This window comes from Fundulus heteroclitus, chromosome 1, assembly GCF_011125445.2.
Source record: "Fundulus heteroclitus isolate FHET01 chromosome 1, MU-UCD_Fhet_4.1, whole genome shotgun sequence".
Taxonomy (NCBI): domain Eukaryota; kingdom Metazoa; phylum Chordata; class Actinopteri; order Cyprinodontiformes; family Fundulidae; genus Fundulus; species Fundulus heteroclitus.
Genome location: NC_046361.1, coordinates 31,518,125 through 31,525,348, shown reverse-complemented (window position 1 = coordinate 31,525,348; position 7,224 = coordinate 31,518,125).

Sequence of the window (7,224 nt, the reverse complement as noted above, 5' to 3'; positions counted from 1 at the left end):
GATGAACCTGTACGCTGAGCATTCGGCTGAGAAGTTCTGAGTGTTAGTATAAATTTATGGTGAAACATAAAGCCTGTTTATCCAGGGAGGTACTGCTTTGCGGAGCTAGAAATCCATAAACTGATGTAGAATTATATAAGAAATATAATATATATTGCTATATCACCCGTCTCCTGAAGGGATCTTCTTCTGCTAGACTTGAGCTGAGCAGAAATAAAAAAAAAAATTGCTAACTCCCCTTCCTGCAGGCAGCACAAAAAACAAACAAGCACTAAGAATAGACTTAGATACAAAGCTGCTTATTACTGAGAAATAATAAATAATATTATCAGGAATACACATTTAATGCGATAGAAAAGAGGGAGGTATGCAGATTTAAGAAATAATATTAGAAAATAAATTTGAAGAAAAGATAGAACTGACATGAAAAAAAAGGGTAATTTAATTTTGATTCCTGCAGCGATTAAATTACTTCTTTAATATATTTTACTCAGACAGACAGGGAGTTTCTCTAAATGAGATAATACCTAATCAAACGGACACTTTATGATCAAGGTTAACTCCTAGCTGAGCCTGAGTCAGAAGCTCGCTTCAATCAGAATTAATGAAGAGTTTACTCACGTTCATCCTCAAATGATCTTTCTCTTTAAAGTCTTATTCTCTTACATAAACTCGCTTCCCCTTGGGTTCCCTGAAGCTCTCTCTAGAAGGGAATCCAAACCGTGACTTGACATAGCAAGTAGTCTTGTGCAGCTGCACGACCCCAGGCATCCAGTTAACAGCAGAAATTCATTTTGCCATGTTTAATTCTTAGCCCAGCATTGCTGCCTTGAAGGAAAACAGTAAATATTTAGTATTTTTGTAGCTGTGAACGGAAAAAAATTAATAAAGGAAAAACAAAAGCTTTTTTTTTCCGCTGATCTAAGTAGAAGTCCGTTTTTAATTCTGTCAGGTTAATCTTGATGCACTTCTGTAGTAATCAGAATAAAAGGAGTTAATATGATACACAAGTCTTCAAAAGTCACAAACAATTGTGCAGAATGGATTTAAAAATATACCAACATTTATTGCATGGTGTTTTGGTCGCTGCTCGTACTCAGAGTTAGAATTTAAAGCTCAAACAACAGTTTGATTAAATGATGAATGGGCTTCCACACAAAGCTCTGTTACACTAATGGTTACGCTGACATTTTCACACACTGATACACAGCTCTTTCAATAACTTTCCAAATAACACTTTCACGTGTGACAGAAGAGAAACGGGATCTACGGTGGAAAATATGCAAATGTATTCATTTTTTTTCCTAGGCTATAATTTTTATGGTTACATGTTTTCAAATTATAGACTGTATTCTGTTTTTCTTTCTCCCTGCCTTTTCTTTCTATCTAACTCACACACACACCTGAAGGTGTCAGACAGCCACCGCCTGGAGAATCAATAAAAGGATTAGATTGTCAACATATGTTTTACATAAAAACACCAGAAGAGTTTATGCTTCTGAGAGTACAGATGTAAATCATATAAACATAATATTACTAAATCTTGCTTGTATTTTCATACATGTGATGCTACTGTGTCCTGAGCAAGGAAAAAAATCAAGTTAGGTTCACTGGCCATTCTAAAATGTCCGTCCGTCCGTCCATCCATCCCTCCATCCCTCCATCCATCTATCCATTAATCCATCCATCCATCCATGCATGCATCCATCCATCCATCTATCCATTAATCCATCCATCCATCCATCCATCCATCCATTCATCCATCCATCCATCCATCTATTAATCCATCCATCCCTCCATCCATCTATCCATTAATCCATCCATCCATCTATCAATTAATCCATCCATCCATCCATCCGTCCATCCATCCATCCATCTATCCATTAATCCATCCATCCATCCATCCATCCATCCATCCATCCCTCCATCCATCTATCCATTAATCCATCCATCCCTCCATCCATCTATCCATTAATCCATCCATCCATCCATCCATCCATCCATCCATCCATCCATCCATCCATCCATCCATCCATTAATCCATCCATCCATCCATCCATCCCTCCATCCACCCCTCCATCCATCTATCCATTAATCCATCCATCCCTCCATCCATCTATCCATTAATCCATCCATCCCTCCATCCCTCCATCCATCCATCCATCCATCCCTCCATCCATCCCTCCATCCATCTATCCATTAATCCATCCATCCCTCCATCCATCTATCCATCAATCCATCCACCCATCCATCCATCCATCCATCCATCCATCCATCCATCCATCCATCATCTTCTGCTCAACAGGACCCAGACATCCCTCTCCCCAGCGACATCTTCCAGCTCATTCTAGGGTATTCTATGATATTCCATGGCCAGACTGGATATATAGTCCCCCCATTGAATTCTGGGTACTCCTTGGGGTCTGTTCCCAGTTGGACCCCCAAAGGGAGGAATCTATAGCCTAGGACCTAAAGTTGAAGAACAACACTGTCACCATCAACAAAAAGGCCAAGCAGAGGATGTACTTCCTGTGTCAGCTCAGGAACCTCAACCAACCTAAGGAGCTTCTACACATCATCGAGTCTGTACTCTGCTCATCCATCACTGTCTGATTTGGATCTGTCACCAAAAAGGACAGGGCCAGACAGCAATGGACGGTCAGGACAGCAGAAAAGACCATCGGTGCCAACCTGGCCTCTGTTCAGGACCCATACATTTCCACAGTCAGGGAATGGTTAAGATCTGTGGCGTCTCTGCATTTGGACCCAGTGGCGCCAGGCCTCACCAAATGTCGCTGTGGAACTCTATGTCACAATAATCAGTGGGACAGGATCATTCTTTATAGAGTGATATTGTAAAAAAGGCTGATTCCCTTACCAATAAAATTATGTTCTAAACATTTATGTCTAAATATCAAAGTCTGCCAGAAAACTGACAAGCTCAGAGGCTAAATCCTCTTGAAAGTAAATCCTCAGTAGAAATCTGTGGGGCACAAATCCTCTGGCCCCAAGCCTGGATCGTCCAATCAAAATACTGGAAATGCACACACTATACTTTTACGTTCTGCCAGAAAGTTTGTGACTATCTAGTGTTGGTTGGCCTTGCTGGCTCATTGAAGGATTGATGTGAATCTTTTCTGTTCAATAAATGAATATAAGTGAGCCTTTATTCGTAATTTTATGTATAAAAATGAAATTAAATTTAGCTTACATAAAATGGCATATCTAGTATGTTGGTTTATGCTAATTGATCTGTTTCTTTTAAAATTGAAACTTCTCCCCATTGGTAGGCGCTACAGATTACTGTGCAACAAAACCAACAAGCCATCGCTCTACTCAACAGCTGACTGACAAAAAACCCAACTCCTGTTAATTTTTACTGTTCATATTGTCATTATTGTACAGTACAGTAGCAAATCTACACACCTTCTGTACATAACACCGTATATAATTCTCATTTATTCCAGCATTCTCATTCTCTGTACTCCTCACACTGTGAACATGTGTGTTTGTATGTGTATGTGCACTTCCACATCACTTCCACCTCCGGCATATATATAATGATAACAATAATGGAAATAATATTTACTCCTGCATCCTTTGCACTCTGCTAATGCATTGCATGATTGTACTACTGCATTATTGTGTTGTTGCATTATTGTATAAGTAAGCACATTGTGAACGTTGTGCAATCCGGGGTCAAATTCCTCGTAGGTGTATACGTACCCGGCGAATAAATCTGCTTCTGATTCTGAATAAGGAGAGTAATGATGTCCTGGGATGGGAGGTTTGTGACAGGTGTGGTTGGGTAACATATAGAAATATACGGTAGATAGCAGGGCAACAAACCAAGAATTGATTCATAGATAAAACTGTAACAGTGGGAAACTGTGTACAGAAAGAGACGGACGTTTAGCTAAACAACACATAACACAGTGGCAGGTAGGATATTTATATCCGGTTATAAACCTTAGCGCTCTGTGATAAGCAGAATCTAATAACTGAAGAGAATGTGCGGAGGCATTCATATATAAAATATAAAAGTTGTTTTTTTTCCACCGACTCAAAATCCAGTCCTTCAGTTCCCGAGGGCGAATGACCCGCAACTTTTAGATCCTTCTCTGCTTCAACACACCTGACTCAAATACTGGCTCATTAGCAGGACACTTTAGAGCTTGACTGCACGCTAGTGAGGTAGTTTCGCCATTTGATTCAGGTTTGTAGGGCAAGCAACCGCTGAACGTTGCAGGACACCGGCCCTTAAGGATTTGAGTTGGAGAACATTAGGATGTATATAAAGGGCCTGGGATGCTAACATTTACAGAGTGGTGAGAACATTGTGATGAATGAAAAGAGAGAAAGAAGCCAGAGAAATGTAGATCAATGGCAATCCATATAATCATTGCAATATTTAACAACTGCATCACAACTACATGTTTACTTTAAATAGTAAGGCTCTGTACAAATTGGGTCACAAGAAATGCACTTACAAACCTTTATATTTATTAAACTTTTTTAACAAATTTGTTCAATAATAAAACAAAGCATATGGCAGAATTTATACTTGAATAGACGCTTTAAATAATATGATGGAGTTCAGTTTAACTCTTTTTCATGTTAAAGCATGAACATTTATTTGTTTTGCAGGTCCTGCCGTGCAATCAATGCTGTTTTAATTCTGAACCATCCATGTGATGGGTTGATTTTCTGCTGAAAACCTTCAGTTTTATAATAAATTAACTTTTTGTATATGAATCTTTAGGTTGAATCTTCTGTGTTTTCTCTCATTCGTGGAATGAAGTGTAATCTCTGTCGAATTACTAAGTGACACTCGGGTGTTCAAGCAGTTTCCATTTACCTCCAGACCTGCTCTGACAATAAAAAGTTGTCATTGACAATCTAAGAATAGATGCAGCTGCTCTGGATTTGAATGACTTGAGAAGACATGTGATTCTCTTCCTCACAAACACGTATTTACATTTAAAACATTTGTTGTAAAATGCTGAACAGTGCATATATCTATTTGAAGCATAAGAGGTGGAAAAAAAAAACGATTTAAAGCTCCAAGCTTTTGACAACAATTGTATTTCTTGTAGATATTAGCTTGCAAAACTCTGCAATGTATTAGGGAGAAAAACACAGACATTTTTACTAAATTGTAGTTTGAAATTTAGATTATGATGCTAAAAAAAAGTAATAAATAATTCAGCTAATATTTACAGACACCAATCAGATAAAATACTTAGCCATACCTACACACACCTGTTAGTTTTTTTTATTTGGAGCTCTGACGCCCTCTAGTGGATGTAAACTGAACTCCATCTAGTCTTATAATCAGAATCAGAATCAGACTTACTTTAATGATCCCAGGGGGAAATTATTTTTGTTACATGCTCCAGAATGAAACACATAATCACTCTTACAGTAGATTGGTCAATAAAAGCAAATCCAGCACACTGCTCCCACAGCACCCCTTGTGAAAAGCTCTGCACTCCCACGCAGATGTTTCCAGAAATAAAGAGTGATTACGACCCTAATCAAAATCTACAAGGCTTTGCTGGGAAATGAATCCACACATGAATATGAGTCAAAACAATGTGTCACACTCGTGCAGCTTTAGCAAATGTGGGAGAAAACATCAAGAGATTTTTTTAAAAGGCAGACAGTCTTCTTCCATGCTGTTAGGAACGAGGTTTAAGGAGGCAACAGCAAAAATAGTGACTGATCACAAAGCATGTAAATAGAAACATGACTAGAGTGGGACACATTGTTGCTGGGTGGTGTGATAATTCTCTGATTACAGGAAAATATTAGAGCAAATTTTTATTTATTTATTTCCAAACACAAAGCAAATGTCTCTTTTTTAGCATTTAGTACAAACAAGACATCCACCCAAGGTCTTCTTTTTTTTCATAGAAACAACACAGATGAATGTATGCGCTCAAGTATCTTGTTAAGCAAGTTTTCAGGTTTCAGTTGGTTTTGATAAAAGGTAACATGTCATTTTATTGTGGACTGGTATGACTATTTAAATTTATTATAAGGAACTTTAATAGTTTGAAAAGCTCACTTAGTTAGGGGTCGTTCACAATTCCCCACATTTTGTAATTGTAATTTTGAAATCCCACATCAGGTCTTGATGACCTTTGGTGAGCAAAATCTGGACATGTTCTAGGTTCACTCGGAAATGAAATCATAGACTGGAAACAGAGTTCCATTCACTATTGACAGCAACTGAGGTAAAAGTTTAGCAAATGTGACCAAAATAAAGATTTTGGCTTTAACTTTGAAATTCCACATCAGATCTTAATCACCTTTGGTGGGCAGCATCTGGAGGTGTTCTATTGTCATCCTAAATTAAAAGTATTCACTGGAAACACAGTTTGGGTTTACTAACCACAGAAACTTTAAATAAATGGCCATTCTGAAATAAGAAGCATCTAAGCAAATTTCTCAATAACTCTGTGGTTGAAGTCTGGGACGGTTTTGACAGAGATGCTACAAAATCCACCAATCCTCTAAAAACGTACACTTTCATCATGGCAAGTTCAAATGCACCACAGAACTTGACCCAGGCTACTTTTTGAAAGAATGTGCCTGTTTTTGTCAATTTCCTCATTGTGTTTGTAGATCTCTAAGCAGTAGCTTTCATCAAGTTGAGAGGACATCTTTATTTTCCAAAACATGGCTCGTCCCAGTGCATTTTCCACGTGAACCCCAGACCGCTCGTGTCTTTTTGCCATTTCTGAAAAGTGCTTTAAATCCGTCGTACCTGTGGCGGGAGGGTATGTGCAAACCAAGCTGCATTCAGCTCTGAGCGCAGGATAAATCCGCCCCTGGAGGAGCTACTGCGCATGTACAACTCTTAACGGGAGTCACACGACGTTACTGCGTCAGTTATCGTTCTCACCGGTGGTGCCGCCCCACCTGTCACCACTCACCATATTACCCTGAATAAGACAACACAAAATAAATAAAAATAAAATTAAAATATTTTTGAAAAATAGTTATGTATTTTTTTTTATTTTTTTTTTTGGTTGTGTAAGATAATTATTTAAAAGTTAATTAGTAAAGTTGTTTTGTTAATCAATGATGTCTGATTGATTACGTATTTCCGCCTTGGGGAGAAAAAAATCCATATAAACGTTAAACGTACCGCTTTTATTTAGGAGGGTCCAAACCAGCGCTGCTACCGTATTGCATGATGTATGCGTGACGTACAAA